Source organism: Schistocerca gregaria, chromosome 3 (assembly GCF_023897955.1).
Source record: "Schistocerca gregaria isolate iqSchGreg1 chromosome 3, iqSchGreg1.2, whole genome shotgun sequence".
In the NCBI taxonomy this organism is placed as follows: Eukaryota; Metazoa; Arthropoda; class Insecta; order Orthoptera; family Acrididae; genus Schistocerca; species Schistocerca gregaria.
This window is the reverse complement of record NC_064922.1, coordinates 751,123,934-751,143,912: the sequence shown is the minus strand read 5'-3', so window position 1 is coordinate 751,143,912 and position 19,979 is coordinate 751,123,934. Positions and strand designations below refer to the sequence as shown.

At 42.1% G+C, this 19,979-nt stretch overlaps 1 protein-coding gene across 1 annotated transcript in view; it reads right to left on the bottom strand.

Annotated features, from left to right (window-relative positions):
- LOC126354260 (dopamine receptor 1-like) overlaps positions 1 to 19,979 on the bottom strand; it is a 1,077,603-nt gene that overhangs the window by 535,369 nt on the left and 522,255 nt on the right. The window lies entirely within an intron of this gene.

Here is a 19,979-nt window from a genome sequence, read left to right as displayed (position 1 = left end):
CAGGAGAGACACCACAGAACAATATAATTTCCAGTGCCTGTACTTTTACAAATAAATTCATAAAACGTTGTCAGCATGACCAAGAATGATGCAGGATTCACACTCACAGCATTGGAAGTTCAAAAACTTAACAAAATAAATTTTTTCTACATGTGAAATTTCATTATTTTTCGCTTACTATTGGCTGCATTTGTTGCTGTAGGTACATTTTTCTTCAAAAGTAAGAGAGATTCTTTGATGAATTTTGCACAGCATACAAACCATACTTACAGGTGTATGAAACTCTAGATTTTCCAAATCTATTAAAAACTATAGTAAAAATTGAGATAATTAACTACAAAATTTGATTTTTTCTAAACATAAAGCTTAATACATAACAGGTCAATCATTTATTCAAAAATTAAATAGATTTTAGACTTTCAGACACCTGTAAGTATGGTTTGTACGCTGCGCAAAATTCATCGAACAGTCTCTCTTACTTATGAAGAAAAGTGTACCTGTAGCAACAAATGCAGCCAATAGTAAGTAAAAAAATGATGAAATTTCCAACGTAAAAAAATTTATTTTGTTATGTTTTTGAACTTCCGCTGCTATGAGTGTGAATCCTGGATCCTTCCTTGACATACTGACAAAGGTTTATAAATTTACTTGTAAAATTATAGACAGTGGATCTTAAAATGTCCTTTGGTGCCTCTCCTGCCCCAAGTCGGCCCGTTCGACCTTCTACCCTCCTTAAATCTTTTTAAACGAAGCAGATGCTACTACCATTCTAAATCATTTTCCTTCATGTCTACATATTTGAAGCCACAGGGCTCCGACTTGTAGCTCATAACACCGCGATTTGTAACTTTACTAAAGTCATAAGCCAAAACATTTCGACCACTGCCCTCCGCGACGTTGGATGCCACCTGGTGGCGTTGCAGGCACGAGATGCGGTAACAAACGTATGTAAGCGGAACACACGCGAACGGGGGATCAGCCTGCAAATGGGCAAATACATTGAGATAAGTGATTTCGAATCCTACCCGTGGTCTAGGGGTAGCGTGTTTGATTCATACTCGAAACGATTTCGGTTCCAGGTTCGATCCCCGACACTGCCTAAATATTGATAAATAATCAGCATTCGCGCCCGAAGACTTCCGGCATAAGAAGTCAGCCTCATTCTGCCAACGTCCTTGTCAAAGAGGGCGGCGGAGTGGATAGAGGTTCTGGGCACTCTCTTGTCCTAGGGGTGGGAAATTGCTCCTAAAGGCGGAAGAATCAGCAATGATCAACGACATGAGGATGCAGAAGGCAATGGAAACTACTGCATTAAAGACACGTAACGTGTATCCACAGGACATGTGGCCTGTAGTTGAAGAAGTGTCACGATAATCTCTCCATTGGCAAAAGATTCCGGAATAGTTCCCCATTCTGATCTCCGGGAGGGGACTGCCAAGGGGGAGGTTACCATGAGAAAAAGAGTGAATAATCATCGAAAGGATAATGTTCTACGAGTCGGGGCGTGGAATGTCAGAAGCTTGAACGTGATAGGTAAACTAGAAAATCTGAAAAGGGAAATGCAAAGGCTCAATCTAGATATAGTAGGGGTCAGTGAAGTGAAGTGGAAGGAAGACAAGGATTTATGGTCAGATGAGTATCGGGTAATATCAACAGCAGCAGAAAATGGTACAACAGGTGTAGGATTCGTTATGAATAGGAAGGTGGGGCAGAAGGTGTGAACAGTTCAGTGACCGGGTTGTTCTAAACAGAATCGACAGCAGACCAACACCGACAACGATAGTTCAGGTATACATGCCGACGTCGCAAGCTGAAGATGAACAGATAGAGAAAGTGTATGAGGATATTGAAAGGGTAATGCAGCATGTAAAGGGGGCCGAAAATCTAATAGTCATGGGCGACTGGAATGCAGTTGCAGGGGATTTAGTAGGATAAAAGGTTACAGGAGAATATGGGCTTGGTACAAGGAATGAAAGAGGAGAAAGACTGAGTTCTGTAACAAGTTTCAGCTAGTAATAGCATATACCCTGTTCAAGGATCGCAAGAGGAGGAGGTATACTTGGAAAAGGCCGGGAGATACGGGAAGATTTCAATTAGATTACATCATGGTCAGACAGAGATTCCGAAATCAGATACTAGATTGTAAGGCGTACCCAGGAGCAGATATAGACTCAGATCACAATACAGTAGTGATGAAGAGTAGGCTGATGTTCAAGACATTAGTCAGGAAGGATCAATACGCTAATAAGTGGGATACGGAAGTTCTAAGGAATGACGAGATACGTTTGAAGTTCTCTAACGCTATAGATACAGCAATAAGGAATAGCGCAGTAGGCAGCACAGTTGAAGAGGAATGGACATCTCTAAAAAGGGCCATCACAGAAGTTGGGAAGGAAAACATAGGTACAAAGAAGGTAGCTGCGAAGGAACCATGGGTAACAGAAGAAATACTTCAGTTGATTGATGAAAGGAGGAAGTACAAACGTGTTCCGGGAAAATCAGGAATACAGAAATACAAGCCGCTGAGGAATGAAATAAATAGGAAGTGCAGGGAAGCTAAGACGAAATGGCTGCAGGAAAAATGTGAAGGCATCGAAAGAGATATGATTGTCGGAAGGACAGACTCAGCATACAGGAAAGTCAAAACAACCTTTGGTGACATTAAAAGCAACGGTGGTAACATTAAGAGTGCAACGGGAATTCCACTGTTAAATGCAGAGGAGAGAGCAGATAGGTGGAAAGAATACATTGAAAGCCTCTATGAGGGTGACGATTTGTCTGATGTGATAGAAGAAGGAACAGGAGTCGATTTAGAAGAGATAGGGGATCCAGTATTAGAATCGAAATTTAAAAGAGCTTTGGAGGAGTTACGGTCAAATAAGGCAGAAGGGATAGATAACATTCCATCAGAATTTCTAAAATCATTAGGGGAACTGGCAACAAAAGGACTATTCACGTTGGTGTGTGGAATATATGAGTCTGGCGACATACCATCTGACTTTCGGAAATGCATCATCCACATAATTCCGAACACGGCAAGAGCAGGCAAGTGCGAGAATTAGCGCACAATGAGCTTAACAGCTCATGCATCGAAGCTGCTTCCAAGAATAATATACAGAAGAATGGAAAAGAAAATTGAGAATGCGCTAGGTGACGATCAGTTTGGCTTTAGGAAAAGTAAAGGCACGAGAGAGGCAATTGTGACGTTACGGCTAATAATGGAAGCAATGCTAAAGAAAAATCAGGACATGTTCATAGGATTTGTCGACCTGGAAAAAGCGTTCGACAATATAAAATGGTGCAAGCTGTTCAAGATTCTGAAAAAAGAAGGGGTAAGCTATAGGGAGAGACGGGTCATATATAAGATGTACAACAACCAAAAGGGAATAATAAGAGTGGACGATCAAGAACGAAGTGCTCGTATTAAGAAAGGAGTAAGACAAGGCTGTAGCCTTTCGCCCCTACTCTTCAATCTGTACATCGAGGAAGTAATGATGGAAACAAAAGAAAGGTTCAGGAGTGAAATTAAAATACAAGGTGAAAGGATATTAATGATACGATTCGCTGATGACATTGCTATCCTGAGTGAAAGTGAAGAAGAATTAAATAATCTTCTGAACGGAATGAACAGTCTAATGAGTACACAGTACGGTTTGAGAGTAAATCGGAGAAAGACGAAGGTAATGAGAAGTAGTAGAAATGAGAACAGCGAGAAACTTAACATCAGGATTGATGGTCACGAAGTCAATGAAGTTAAAGAATTCTACTACCTAGGCAGTAAAATAACCAATGACGGACGAAGCAAGGAGGACATCAAAAGCAGACTCGCTATGGCAAAAAAGGCATTTCTGGCCAAGAAAAGTCTACTAATATCAAATACCGGCCATAATTTGAGGAAGAAATTTCTGAGGATGTACGTCTGGAGTGCATCATTGTATGGTAGTGAAACATGGACTGTGGGAAAACCGGAACAGAAGAGAATCGAAGCATTTGAGATGTGGTGCTATAGACGAATGTTGAAAATTAGGTGGACTGATAAGGTAAGGAATGAGGAGGTTCTACGCAGATTCGGAGAGGAAAGGAATATGTGGAAAACACTGATAAGGAGAAGGAACAGGATGATAGGACATCTGGGAATGACTTCCATGGTACTAGAGGGTGCTGTAGAGGGCAAAAACTGTAGAGGAAGACAGATATTGGAATACGTCAAGCAAATAATTGAGGACGTAGGTTGCAAGTGCTACTCTGAGATGAAGAGGTTAGCACAGGAAAGGAATTCGTGGCGGGCCGCATCAAACCAGTCAGTAGACTGACGACAAGAAAAAAAACAGTGACTTTGATAAAGGGCAGACGTTATTAGGCAGAGCAAGTCAACAAGTATCTCGAAAACGGCGAAGCTGGTCGAACGTTCACCTGCTTGTCCTGAGCCTTTACAGAAAGAAGTGGGACTGTGAAACTACAACTAGGAGCTAAATAGTTGGGCGTTCACGACGGGATCGGAGGGTTTGTCTGCTGTGTAAAGTAGGACAGATGGTAATCTGTTGCGTCTGTGTCGCAAGAACATAATGCTGCAGTACACACAAGTGTTTCGGAGCTCATCGTTCACCGTATATTATTGAACACTGAGCTCCGTAGCAGAACACCACTACGTGTTCACATGGTGATCCAACGACATCGTCAATTACGATTGCTGTGGGCACGGAACTATCGCGATTCAATAGTCGATCCATGGAGACGGTCAACTCTTCCGGTGGATCACAGTTTTGCTACACGAGGCCCCTGGTCGTCTCCACAAAAGTGCAGCGTGCCACGGACGCAGGATAGTGGCGGGAATATTATGCAGTGAGAGAGACTCTCCTGCGCTTGCATCGTACCTGTGGTGATAATCGCAACCGTTCATGCCTGATCTCTTCCCCGTCAGCGATATCGTCGTTCAGCATTCAGCATTAAAACTGACGGCGTCTCGTGCTACAGTGGTTTGAGGAGCGTTATAGTGAACTCACATCTAATTGTTGGCTACCGAATTCGCCTGATGTAAATACTACGGAACCACCTGGGTCACTATTACGCGCCATCACCACGTACACAAATCAGTGGCGCATTGTTTCCGCGAATTATACGACCTGTGAGTAGACATCTAACGTCACACACCTCCACAAACTCACCAACAAAGCGTCGGATTCCTGATGAGCAGAATCAGTAATGCATTTCGTTCCAAAGACGGACCAAGCTACTAGTCAGGTGGGTATAATGTTTTGGCTAATCAGTGTCCTTGGGTGCTTGAGAAACAATGTGCTGTAATACAGTATCGCATTCGGAGAGGTCGTCCGCCCATTAAGCACCATCTCCTTCAGCATGACCATGCGAGAACACAAATGAGCGTTGCGGCACCTGCAACAATTCGAAGCCTCGGGTTCACTGTCATAAGTCATCCTCCGTAGAGTCCCCATTTGGCCCCATTTGATTTTCGTCTGTCTCTGAAAGCTGAAGAACATCTTCAAGGACTTTAGTTCGATGCTGGTGAAACGGTAAGTCTAGGGCCACATTTACAAACAATCTACCTTGACGGTATCAACGAACTGTCTCTCACTGAAATAAATGTGTTGGTCGCCGGATTAACAGAAATAAATATGTAGACAAAAAGAATGAAATGAAGTACTTTATAAACGTTTGTTTTATTAAAACTCGCCTACAAATTCGGTGACATGCTCTTGTAGATTTGTAATGGTCATTTGTGACATCATTCTTAAGGCCTTACATTAGAATAAAACAATGTGTACTGAATAAGAAATACCATACATAAAGTTTTAAGTGAGACTCAAGGATAACTTCAGGCATGATTCAGTTGGCCGGACAATGTGGCCGGGCGGTTCTAGGCGCATCAGTCTGGAACCGCGGGACCGCTACGGTCGCAGGTTCGAATCCTGCCTCGGTCATGAATGTGTGTGACGTCCTTAGGTTAGTTAGGTTTCAGTAGTTCTAACTCAACTGCTGTGGTCATTAGTCCCCTAGAACTTAGAACTACTTAAACCTAACTAACCTAAGGACATCACACACATCAATGCACGAGGCAGGATTCGAACCTTCGACCGTAGCAGTCGCACGGTTCTGGACTGCGTGCCTAGAACCGCGAGACCACCGCGGCCTGCGGACTTGATTAGTAAACAACAAATCTGGAGTCAAATTATGCTGAGGTAACGTATTTCACAAGTTATCGAAGAATATTTTTCGTTAATTTAATTAATTGTGTAATTAATTAATTATAATGGTGACATTAAAACATCGTTTTTACACGAAATGAAACATCTGTAGTGGGGTATTTTAACACAGCATTTCGACTCAGATACCTGATTGGCTTCACACATGGTTTCAAGAAGTTGTCAGTATGATGAGCTACGCAGCCGTATAGTTCGCAAATTTTGTTATGCCGCAGCGATTAATAGGTGGTGCTGATTTCTAATAAAGAGTGTTTGTGATGCCGGAAGTAACTTCTAAACAGCGCAGCAAATGTGAGAACTTGAATCACATAGTACATGTTGATAAAGTAGATATTAATAGTACAACGTTCAATATGAGAAGAAGCGGACAATTGCAAGCAATTATATAGCCGAAAATAACAGATATTTTACATCAGAAACACTTTTGGTTACGTGATAATGTATGTTGTTATAAACAAAGTGCCTTTGACATGCAGTAATCGCTTGGACATCGATCGAGTGCTAGCAGTCAGTTTTAGACTCACACAATGTGTGGAGAAATTAACAAAATTACGTCACGGGGTGCTGTCGTGAATCACAGCATTTCAGAATACTGATGGCGGTAGCGTTAGTTACGCCACCTGATTTATATCCTGCAAGTGGAAGATTCAAACCACCATCTAGCCATCCTGATTTAGGTTTCTGCGGTTACAAGAAACCTATTCTTTCTGTTACTTTATTTTGAGAACTCGGTGATGTATAGTTTCTAAAAATTTTCCACACAACTGCATTGTCAGTTAATTATAATCAGTTTCGGTCAGAAATGCACCATATCTCAGGTATAACATGGCATGAGTAATCACATGTATGACAGAACATAACCAGTAACAAGCACAAAGCCAGAAACCAACATGTTAAATCGAACTGTGATACTGTTATGTGAGTACAAAAAGTAGCAAATAATATGTATGCCTAGCTACACGCCCACGCTTCGCAACGGAAGTCGCAGAAGGGCCTTCGTATATCGTCGCTTTTTATGGTTCTGTAACTCAGGAGTGCTGGTTCTGCAAGGTTCGCAGAAGAGCTTCTGTGAAGTGTGGAAAGTAGGAGACGAGGTACTAGCAGAACTGAAGCTGTGAGGAGGGGTCGTGAGTCGTGCTTGGGTAGGTCAGATGGTAGAAATCTTGCCCACGAAAGGCAAAGGTCCTTATTCTAGTCTCGGTCCGGCACACAGCTTTAATCTGCTAGGAAGTTTCGTATCAGCGCATACCCCGCTGCAGAGAGAAAATCTCATACTATAAAGGAAACATGTAGAAAGAATCAAAGGAGTCTAGTTAAGTTTTTAATACACAAACGAAATCAGAAAAGCTGTACATCCTAGCCAAGTATAGTCAGTGTTAGATTTTTTTGTATTCGCAAAGATAAAGTTGTGCCGCTTAATTCTATCACTGATATAAACTTCTGCTACGGAGATAAAAACCTAACAGCGCCATCTATTGGTTCTTTGGTGTGCTACGAAATTTGGTTCTTTAGTGTACCACACTGTCACTTAGGTAAACATCTGAACTACTAAACAGAACAAACTTCTAAAATTTTGAGCCCAGGATATGTTAAAGTTATCTGTGCACACCCTATGAAAGCTCTTCTAACTGTTTGGAGATTAGCATGTTCAAAGAGAGACACGATGTTTTTAAAGAAAACTTTAAATCACTACATCTTTTTCTTTCTTGATCCGATTTTGACGAAGTTAACCGTACACGTTGCGCCGCGCTCAAGTTACCTGTGAAAACCTCATGAAAATTCGTCTAGTAGTTTTTGAGATTAGTGTGTTCAAATACACAGACGCCACGTTTTATAGTTTTATTATTAGTATAGAACTGTCAAGCATATGATGAATGAATTTCTCATTGTACCTGAGGATTATCCATTTGTAACAGAAAGTGGGCCGGCCGCTGTGGCAGTGCGGTTCTAGGCGCTTCAGTCCGGATCGGCACTGCTGCTACGGTCGCAGGTTAAAATCCTGCCTCGGGCATGGATGTGTGTGATGTCCTTAGGTTAGTTAGGTTTAAGTAGTTCCAAATATAAGGGACTGATGACCTTAGATGTTAAGCCCCACAGTGCTTAGAGCCATTTCAACAGAGACTGGTTTTAATGACGTGACAATACAGCAGAATGCAAACAATGATTTCCCATTTATTGTTCTTTTATTTGGTTTGAGTTTGTTGAAGCATACGGCCTTAGTACAAATATAAAATCATACACACAGAGAAAACACAATACAAACAGTTAAAAAGGATTTATTGCCTTACAATATCAATTTGCCTATACTAATAACTTAAAAGTAGCTAACGAACTTAAGTAATATACGAAATGTAAGCAAATTAAAATACAGGTAACTTGACAGATATTGTGGATCATACATTTGCGATAAAAACTTTTACGCGACCTCGATTAGTACTGAATATTTTTGTATGTCCATGTTTAAAGCAGAGTGTATGTGTATGTGAGCATGCCATGATCTCCTCCAAAACCCCTTGGATCGATTTCAGACAAATTTGGCGCAGAAACAACAGGCCTCGGATGTATCAGCACTGTGGAGTTTACAACCTCCTATCTCCAATAGGAGCTGATATACTGGCAGAAACATATTTAAAAAAAAATTCCTGCATATAGACTGCGTATATGACAATCATGTTGTGTGGAAACTGTGTTGCCAGCCGCTCTGGCCGAGCGGTTCCAGGTGCTTCGGCACGGAACTGCGCTGCTGCTACGGTTGCAGGTTCGAATCGTACCTCGGACATGGATGCGTGTAATGTCTTTAGGTTAGTTAGGTTTAAGTAGTTTTAAGTTTAGGGGACTGATGAACTTGGCTGTTAAGTCCCATAGTGCTCAGAGCCATTTGATCCATTTTTTGGAACTGTATAACTGTATTGGTCTCCCAATTAAACCCGCTTTTTCGGGGCAGCCTATAAGTCAGATGCAAGAAATGGTGTTCCACGCCTCTCTTTGTCTAATTCCTCCATCCACCCTCTGTCTGGCCATATCTTCCTCCCGGTTCTTCTGACCAAATCCTCCGCCCCTATTTCTTTTCACCTCCGTTCCCAACTACCCAGAGGGGCAGGGAGGAAGATATGGTCAGAGAGAGGTGGTGGAGTAGTATCAACATGCTTTATCGACCTCTTTTGCATGGTTGCCTGTACCTCAGGATAAACAAATTATTTTCAAGTCTCTGACCTGTAGCCTGCCATGTATGGCAAACAAGTTGTGGGATTAGTATCAGCCTGTTTCACTGTACTGTATTTCAGGGGCTACACAAGCCGATGACCATGAACGGAGAGAGGCTGAGACGGATAGAGGAAGGGGTGGGCAGAGTGAGAGGGAGGAGGAAATTGACAGTAAAGTGGAGGTTCAAATGGTTGAAATGGCTCTGAGCACTATGGGTCTTAACATCTGAGGTCATCAGTCCCCTAAAACTTAGAACTACCTAGACCTAACTAACCTAAGGACATCACACACATCCATGCCTGAGGCAGGATTCGAACCTGCAACCGTAGCAGTCTCGCGGTTCCGAACTGAAGCGCCTAAAACCGGCTTAAAGTGGAGGAAGGGGCGATGCATGAGGCTGGTGGAATGTGTACAGGCCTAGTTGAAAGAAGGGAAGGTGCAAAGATAAAGAGTGTGGAGGATATGTTCAGAGGGACGAAGAGGAAAATATGGTCAGAGAAGTGGTGGAGAAAATTGACAGAGAGGGGGACGGGGGGGGGGGGGGCAGACAGAGAGAATAGGAAGGAAGGGATAGCAGATACAGGTGAGAGGATGAGGTGGACAGACAGTGAAGAAGAGGTAGACACAGAGAGAGGGGGAAAATGCGTATGGGGCGAAGGTTAGTGGTACAGTAAAACAGGAGCTCTTGTTTGAAGTACACTTTCAATTTCCTGTAAACTGTATGCTGCACTTCAAAGAAATTGCTAGAAAACAGTAAGCTGTTTACACCTTCTTCTTTTTTTCAGACACTTACTGAAATGGCTGTTTGTCATTACAGTGGGATGCAACGGCGAAGGGTTTGAATCTTGGTTGGTATGCATTGGTCCCAAGGTAGCTATCAGCTCCTTAGTCGTCCGAAACGCTGGAATCGATTTTGGAGTGAAGATCATTGGTGAGTTTCTCCCTCACCTTAGTTCTAGTTCGTGCTCCATCTGTAATAATTTCGTCGTCGTCGTCGAGGCGTTAAACTGTAACCTACCTCCGGTTTCTGAATACGGGCCCTGAGCTGGGAGGTCGGTACGACAGAGCAGCACTTGCAGCTAATTCGGGCCTCGTTGGCGCACGCGCCAGCTTAGAGTGCCGTGCGGTGCGGGACGGGGCATTACATATTCCCGCCCGCGGCGAAGCTAAACTGCAGCCAGCCCCGACCACTCCCGGGGGGCGCCTCGCGAATCTGGGATGAGGCCGCCAAACGAGCAGCGCCGTGCTGCGAGGCCCGCCCTGCCCTGGCCCTCACCGCTACACCTAACGTCCGGTGGCAACCACGGGCGGTGCCTAAGCCTCGTTAAAGCAAAAAAGGCTTTATGACCCTCATCTACCTGCCGATTTTCTTTCTGTAGTGAGCTGCTTCTTTCAGTAATGGTTTATGACCTTCCGATCTACACTCCCGGCCATTAAAACTGGCACACGAGAAGAGGTCACAAATAATTAAATTTTACATCAAACTTCCTGGCAGATTAAAACTGTGTGCCGGACCGAGACGCAATCTCGGAACCTTTGCCTTTCGCGGGCAAGCGCTCTACCGACTGATCTACCCAAGCACGACTCACGCCCCGTCCTCACAGGTTTAATTCCGCCAGTACTTCGGTAGAGCACTTGCCCGCGAAAGGCAAAGGTCCCGAGTTCGAGTCTCGGTCTGGCACTCAGTTTTATTCTGCCAGGAATTTTGGTATCAGCGCACACTGCGCTGTAGAGTGAAAATTTCACTCTCTAAATTTTACTTGCTTTGCGTGTAGATCTACAGTACTTTGGAAAGAGTGCATGATTTAATTTGCGAGCGTTTTGGCGTGGAATTTAGCACACGGAAATGCCTCGTATGGCAGCAAAAAAGGCACTAAAATAAGAGGGTCCCAGTCCGGCACAAATTTTCATATCTCACTAAAAGCTAGTATATCTCATGAAGCTAATGCAACGAGATTTGCATTTAGCGACTTTTTTTTTGTAACTAATTTCGTATGACTGTCGATTTTCAGTATGTCTTTTCTTTCAGGTTTGCAAGTAAATATACTAAAAAGCCGAAACGGCGAGGTGTTGGGGGGATATGTGGAGATGGTACATGGAGAGATGGTGGGAGACTTTTTAAAGTCTTTTTTTGTGTTTCTCTTGAGTAATTCAAAAATCACAACTTCTAATGAAAATCATTCCCAGTAGAGCCTCGTAACATAACATATATAGACTTATTATTGCAAGGACACAAAAATCGTTGATTATTAAAAACAGGCTTTCAGATGTCGCAAGCTTCATTCCCACCCTTTGAAAATAGTGTAATCTACTCAGTTTCTTTATATTAAAAGAATGATTTTTAACGCTTTTAATGAAACCTTCTACCAGATTCCACAAATATTTTAAAGTTTTCCATTACAAGCAACCTACTTCTCTTTTTCCACAACTGATGTTAGAATCAATATTTTTATTGCGAGTGTGAATTCGTAAGGGACCAAACTGCTAAGGTCATCGGTCCCCATACTTACACACTACCTAAATTAACGCTAAGGACAACACTCACATCCATTCCCGAGGGAGGACTCGAAGCTCCGGCGGCAGGAATATTTTTAGGTTCAGGACCTTACTTAGAGATCAATATCTTTTTAGAAGGTATGCTGTGCGTAATAATCCACAACAATTAACTAAATTTGCATTTTTTAACCTTTTCACTACCAAAATGAATTGATAGAGCGTGATAATGGGTTCAAATGGCTCTGAGAACTATGGGACTTAACATCTGAGGTCATCAGTTCCCTAGAACGTAGAACTATTTAAACGTAACTAACCTAAGGACATCACACACATCCATGTCCGAGGCATGATTCAAACCTGCGACCGTAGCGGTCAAGCGGTTCCAGACTGTAGTGCCCAGAAGCGCTCGATCACTACGAGAGCGTGATAAAAGATATTTTCAGTTTCTGGACGGAACTTATACATCAGTACTTCTTTAAAAACTATGTGTCATTAGAAGTCAGCAACAATAACCGAACAGCTTTTTTTAAAAACATTTTTAGGGCAAGCATAAAGTACCACCCCGGCGAGGGACGGTAGGTCGCCTGACCGTGGTCAAGCACTTCCCTTCTGCATAGATCTGCTTACTGAAGAGGAAATATATGACTCCCCACTCTGCCTACACTAGTACGTCACAAGAAGCAACTGCAGGTTGTATCACAAAGTTGGACCGACGACACAGTGTGCAGACATGCCCAGGGGTATTTATTTTCCACGATGTGCGTAAACACAGCAATGGATTACAGATACGATTTACGAACACTACTAAAACAAGAACACCAGGAGATAGAATCTACGTAAATCTCTGCGCACTTTTCTACACTGATAAGTCACAGCTGCAAAATCCTAAAGCGAATTCTTTACAGACGAATGGAGAAACTGATTGAAACCGACCTTGGGGAATATCAGTTTAGATTCCGTAGAAATGTTGGAACACGTGAGGCAATAGTGACCCTGCGGCTTATCATAGGAGAAAGGTTAAGGAAACGCAAACCTCCGTATATGGCATTTGTAGACTTAGAAAAGGCTTTGACAATGTTGATTGGAATATTCTCTTTCAAATTCTGAAGGTGGCAGGGGTAAAATACAGGGAGCGAAAGGCTATTTACAACTTGTACAGAAACCAAATGGCAGTTATAAGAGTCGAGGGGTATGAAAGGGAAGCAGTGGTTGGGAAGGGAGTGAAAACAGGGTTGTAGCCAATCCCCGATGTTATTCAATCTGTATATTGAGCAAGTAATAAAGGAAACAAAAGAAAAGTTCGGAGTACGTATTAAAATCCATGGAGAAGAAATAAAAACTTTGAGGTTCGCCGATGACACTGTAATTTTGTCAGAGACAGCAGAGGACTTGGAAGAGCAGTTGAAAGGTATGGTTCAGATGGCTCTGAGCACTATGGGACTCAACTGCTGTGGTCATTAGTCCCCTAGAACTTAGAACTACTTAAACCTAACTAACCTAAGGACCCCACACACATCCTTGCCCGAGGCAGGATTCGAACCTGCGACCGTAGCAGTCGCACGGTTCCGGACTGCGAGCCTAGAACCGCGAGACCACCGCGGCCGGCTGAAAGGTATGGACAGTGTCTTGAAAGGACGATATAAGATGAACTTCAACAAAAGCAAAACTAGAATAATGGAATGTAGTCAAATTAAATCGGGTGATGCTGAGGGAATTAGATTAGGAAATGAGACACTTAAAGTAGTAAAGGAGTTTTGCTATTTGGGGATCAGAATAACTGATGATGGTCGAAGTAGACAGAATATAAAATGTAGAATGGCAATGACAAGGAAAGCGTTCCTGGAGAAGAAAAATTTGTTAACATCGAGTATAGATTTAAATGTCAGGAAGTCGTTTCTGAAAGTATTTGTATGGAGTGTAGCCATGTATGGAAGTCAAACGTGGACGATAAATACTTCAGGCAAGAAGAGAATAGAAGCTTTTGAAATGTGGTGTTACAGAAGAATGCTGAATATTAGACGGGTAGATCACATAACTAATGTGGAGGTATTGAATAAAATTGGAGAGAAGAGGAGCTTGTGGCACAACTTGACTAGGAGAAGGAATCGGTTGGTAGGGCATGTTCTGAGACATCGTGGGATCACCAATTTAGTATTGGAGGGCAGCGTGGAGAGTAAAAATCGTAGAGGGAGACCAAGAGATGAATACACTAAGCAGATTCAAAAGGATGTACGCTGTAGTACGCACTGGGAGATGAAGAATCTTGCACAGGATAGAGTAGCATGGAGAGCTGCATCAAACCCGTCTCAGGACTGAGGACCACAATAAAAACAACAAGAGTGTACGAGAGTTGTACAGTCCTTACGGGAAAGGCGCCTCCCCCCAACAGGAAAACTGACGCTTTTCAGTTTACAGATTGTCTATACCTCCTTATCATTTTCTGTCCAAAATTCTTATGGGAGTAGACAAAATATCTTCACTGAGCCTGTGTTTATATACCCTATTTACGGACTATAGGACGCACTTTTTCCTTCGCAAAGCAGCATCCAAAATTCAAGTACGCCTTATACTCGGAATTAATACAAAAATGTTCAGTGCTTGATTTAAAATTTCAGGCCTTCTTAAAAACAACCATAGATTCGATGCTATGGGAAACTTATCTCTATCTGGCAACATTGGATTCAACTGGTGGCAGTAGTGCACCGATGCGTCAAACATCAGCTGCGGGGAGTCACAATCTTGTGAAAAATGTCTGCCTCGCGCCCCGTCATCACAAACCTAGAACACTGTCCAGCCCTTGATGTGTCATTGCAGTCTACGGTGCTAGTGAACTTGAATTTCACCTGATTTGTGTTATCGGTAACAGTACAATATTTTTGTTAGTAGCTAGTTTCGCAAAGCAGAAAAGTGAAAGGTATTCATATGATACGGCCGTGAGTTGAAATTAATAGAATGTGCAAGAGAACATGGAAACAGAGCAGCTGAGTGGCATTTCGGCCCTCCACCAACGGAAAATAAACCATTCGCGACTGGTGGGCTTGTAAGGAAGAACTGAAAAAATTGGGAATACTAAATGTGCATAACTGAGGACGGAATGCAAAATGACCAAATCTAGAAGATGACGTATTGAAATGGGTTCAGGGAGACCGTAAAAACGGCAATCGAATTAATAGAAAAATGATTCAGATACAGACTCGTAAGCTAGCGCTACAGTGGAACTAACAGACTTTGACCACGGTGTTGGTTTTGTGCTACTGGTTTATCAAGCATCGTGGATTTAGCATGCGGACAAAAACCAAAATATCTCTGAAAATGCCACTAGAGTCTGAGGAGAAAATATAGGCTTTCCATCGCTTTATTATTCAACATCGAAACAAAAGTAGTGTGGGACGAAGCCAAATGACGAATATGGACGAAACTCCTTTGATATTTGATGTGCCGAATAACAGAACGTTTGTCATGGAATGTGCAAAAACTGCCACTATAAAATCAAGTGGACAAGGACAAATGCACTAAATAAATAATTTAAAGCGTATATGAGAGAGAAACGGAACAAATGAATGGGGGATGACGCCCAAAATAATCTCACGCCGAAGGGAATTTTAAAACGACCTACATTCAAACAAGTGTCTCAGTGGATAATACAATCGTGGTCTGAAATACGAAAAGAAATTATTGCTAAGACCTTCAAGATACGTGGTGTAAATAACCCTGGCATTGAAGACCATCTTATATATGAACAGGCAACGATGACGAAGAAAAGGAGGAAATAATTAGTAAGATGATTTTCAGCGATTTTAAAGACCAGTTTGGTTTTATAAAACTAAGGTGTTTTTTAGTCTGTCTTTTCAGTCTAATAATATAAGTGGTAAATGTATAATTTAAAAAATGGTTAAAATGAAGGTGCGTCTTATAATCTGAAGTTTCTTATAGTCCGTAAAATACGGTAGTGGAGTTGAAGTTATTTACACATTAAATCAATACATATTAGCTGTGGCTAAGTCAGATTTTATGTACAATACATTCCTATAAACAACGGCTCATAGGTGTGTAATATTTAAGCGTGATATCAGCGAACTATATAGTGTTGGTGGGAGGGAATGGGTTAGTAAATGTGGCACCCTGATGCTATCTGTCGTATTGTAAAATGATGCAAACGTGTTGTTCTCACTTAGTGGTGAATTAATGAACAACCAGAAGTTACTCAACTTCTCTCACAATTAATTGTGTTACTGGTAGACGGCATAATTCTCTTCCATTTAGGCACTGCCGGTAGTTGTAGAGTGAGTTGCACTGAGTGGAACCACTTGACACACATCTATTTCTATAATAACAATAAAACTGAAAACTGTCATGTTTGTCTCTTGTAACTACCAGACGATAATGAGATTTTCACTCTGCAGCGGGTGTGCGCTGATATGGCAGATTAAAACTGTGTGCCCGTCCGAGACTCGAACTCGGGACCTTTGCCTTTCGCAGGCAAGTGCTCTACCAGCTGAGCTACCGAAGCACGACTCACGCCCGGTCCTCACAGCTTTACTTCTGCCAGTATCTCGTCTCCTACCTTCCATACTTCATGCTTTGGTAGAGCACTTGCCCGCGAAAGGCAAAGGTCCTGAGTTCGAGTCTCGGTCGGCCACACAGTTTTAATCTGCCAGGAAGTTTCATACCAGACGATATTTCAAGTGGTTTTCAGAGGTAACTTGAGCAGAGCAGGGGACAACGTATATGCTTTAGCTTATCGGAATTGAGTCAAGAAAGAAAAAAAAATATCGTATTTTAAGGTTTTATCTGACATCTTTGTGTCCGCCTGTTTGAATATCCTAATCTCCAAAACTACTATCCGACTTTCGTGAGGCTTTCGCATGTAGCTCGTTCGTAGCTTGGGGCAACGTATAGTCCCTTTTTATCAATATCATATAATAGGAAAGAAGGTTGTCACGATTTAAAATTTTATCTAAACTCTTGTACTCAGTTAGGAAATTTCATAATCACAGCATAGAAATCAGGTAACCGAGATCTGGTGCTGTGAGTTTCGTAGTACACCAAGGAACCAATATATACTGCTGTTAGCTTTCCTAACTCAATGACGTATATTTTTCGGAAGCTTATGCTAGCGACAGAATTAAGAACTGCAATGGAATACAAACTAGCAGCAAATATTCTTGGCTAGAATATACGGTTTTACTGATTTTGCTTCCTGTGTTACAAACTTAATGGCATTGCTCTTCTTCTTTCGATGGTTTTATTTGTATCCTTTGGTAGGAAAAACGAATTTATTAATTTTGATTTGTGATTTGTCTATCGACTCATTACATTTTTATTTCCTTTAGTTTGCGAATAAAATGCCTAGAAAACGATCAAGTTTTAATGGATACGCCAGAATAGTTAAAAGGCTGATGATCTCATGGTTCCATTGAAGACCGTGAGGCAATACTTGCTGCATCTCGAGAACATCGGACTTTAACTCACTCCTTGGGAACATCTTTTGAAAGAGAGGCCCCACGTAGCTCTGGTCGAGAGTGTCACGCATTACCTCGCTCGTCAGAACCCTTTACTCATAGAGTTACTTCTCTCAAACGTAATATCACAGAAGTTAAAATGTTGACAGGAAGTGGCGCGGGTGAGTTAGACATTTTCACACCAAATCTCGCTTATTCTTAACAATTCGTATTTTCAATTTAAGTGGGCACAATTCCTATTCATCTTCTGTTATACTACGAGCATAAAGAGAGCACAAGGCCAGACGCTGTGTATTGCGATGGTAGAGTTTAATGTCAGTTACTTTTCGTATGGACAGCTCTACGTGGCTGTCTCCTGTGCTATTGAAGCAAATAAGCCGTTTGTTGAAGTTGCCAATCACTCTACTTCAAACATTGTCTACAAAGAAACTTTAAAATAAAAAATGAATGCCATTTGCCCAAAGTCCCAGTCACAGCTCTAAATATATACCTGAGCAACGCCGGTATTTTCAGCCAGTTCATAGCACGAGTGTATCTCGACTGATAGAACGGAAATAATTATTTTCAAGTCTAGAACAGTAATGTGTTGTAATGCATTGCTTCACTTCTGTTCAAACATTTTTTTTTTTGAATCATCACCCATCAGAAAGGTTTGATGTAGACCACCACATTTTTCCTCCCCTGTGCCAAATTTTTATCTCAGAGCAGCAATTGCATCTACGACCTCAATTATTTGCTGGATGTATTCTAATCTGTGGCTTCCTCTACAGATTTTACTCCCTACAGCTCCATCTAGAACCATGAAGTTAGGCCCTGATGTCTTAACAGATGTCCTATCATCCAGTAACTTCTTCTTGTCAGTGTTGTCAATATGTTCCTTTCCTCGCTGATTCTGTGGAGAATTTCCTCATTCCTCAACTAAACAGTACACATAATTTTCAACTTTCTTTTGCAGCACCACCTCCCAAAGGCTTCAACACTCTTGTGTTCCAGTTTTCTCACAGGTAATGGAGCCCTACCATGTCAGGAGCACATAAATGATTTTCGAGTCCCTGAGAGGGAAAGACAGAATGGGAAAGAGGTGGACACTACGAGGGAGCAAAGGAGAAGTAGTGAATTTATGTGTCGAATGCATACACAGTGAAGCTGCTGAGAAAGCGCTAATTTAACAGTAAAAATTAATCATATAGCATTAAAACACTTATTATATTAATTGGCGATTTTCGGTCCCCTGCAACAAGGAAACTATTTGTTATAGCTAAAAGTGAATAAGACCGTTTTCGCAGTATTTTTAATAGACTTTAATTGGGTTTTGAGGAACATTTTAGCGAGAAGCTTCGGTTTTTTAACTGTTCAAGCAACCCATAAAAATGTGACTTTAAGTATCCCCCTTCCATACTCATACACAGCCCACATTCACACCAGATCGTTCAGGATTTTTGTTATTTTGTTTATGACACATCCTTCTACCATTACACAAAAATTTGCGAGCCATAAATTATTTTGCCATGACTTTAACGGACTACTGTGATACCATACGCATATCTGGGATTTAACTGAAAGGACATGGTGCCACAGCTGAGTACATTGTTGTTCGGCGCCACACTGCCTGGTAAAGCCACAACAGTGTTCGCTGTGCTGACAATATGTGCAACTCCAGACTTCGTCGCACCGTCTGTGTATATATTAGTCCTCAATTTCTACCTTTATTTGTGTTGGATCAGTATCTGCCTGCTTTAGCGACGTGCTTTACATGGCGATCTGTACGTCAGGGACAAATAAATGATTTTCAGGCAACTGAGAGGGAAAGACAGGCGGAAGAGGTGGACACAAAGAGAGAGAGAAGCAGACTACCGATTTCGGTCCGTAATGTTCACCTACAACGAAATCTGCTATAGAAAATTTTAATGTTATGGATTCATATGCATGTCAGTGTCCGCTCCCGGTAGTTGAGTGGTCAACGCGACAGAATGTCAATACTAAGGGCCTGGGTTCGATTCCGGACTGGGTCGGAGATATTCTCCGCTCAGGGACTGGGTCCCCATCGAAGCGCAAGTCGCCGAAGTGGCGTCAAATCGAAAGACTTGCACCAGGCGAACGGTCTACCCGACGGGAGGCCCTGGTCACACGACATTTTTTTTTGTAAGCATGTCAGTAACCATTACGTATTTCAAAGAACATTACACAGGTAGCCATCTCCTAGATTAGCTTACCCATGGCTAGGAATCACAAAGCTTATCTTACGCAAGTCGCTTAAACTCTAAAGTCATCCACCGAATAATACTGTTTGGTAGGAGGAGCCAGTTGGGCAAGGCAGCATGGACAGTGGTCAAATTGAGAAACACTGCTCTTTTGCTACTGGTCTATGGATGTACTGATTTTTTTTAGTATGGACGTGTAGTCCTGTGGTAAAGGAAATGGCCGCACTGAGTCGACGGCGTTGTGGACTGGTTGCTCGCTTGTGCCATCTTTGCGTATTTACACATTACGTATTTTTTTCAGTTTTATTAACGCGAAATATTTTTCAGCTGTACTTCACGTACATTCTAACTCTTTGTTCGAGTTTACAGCTTGGTTCACATGGGAATCAATAGCCAGA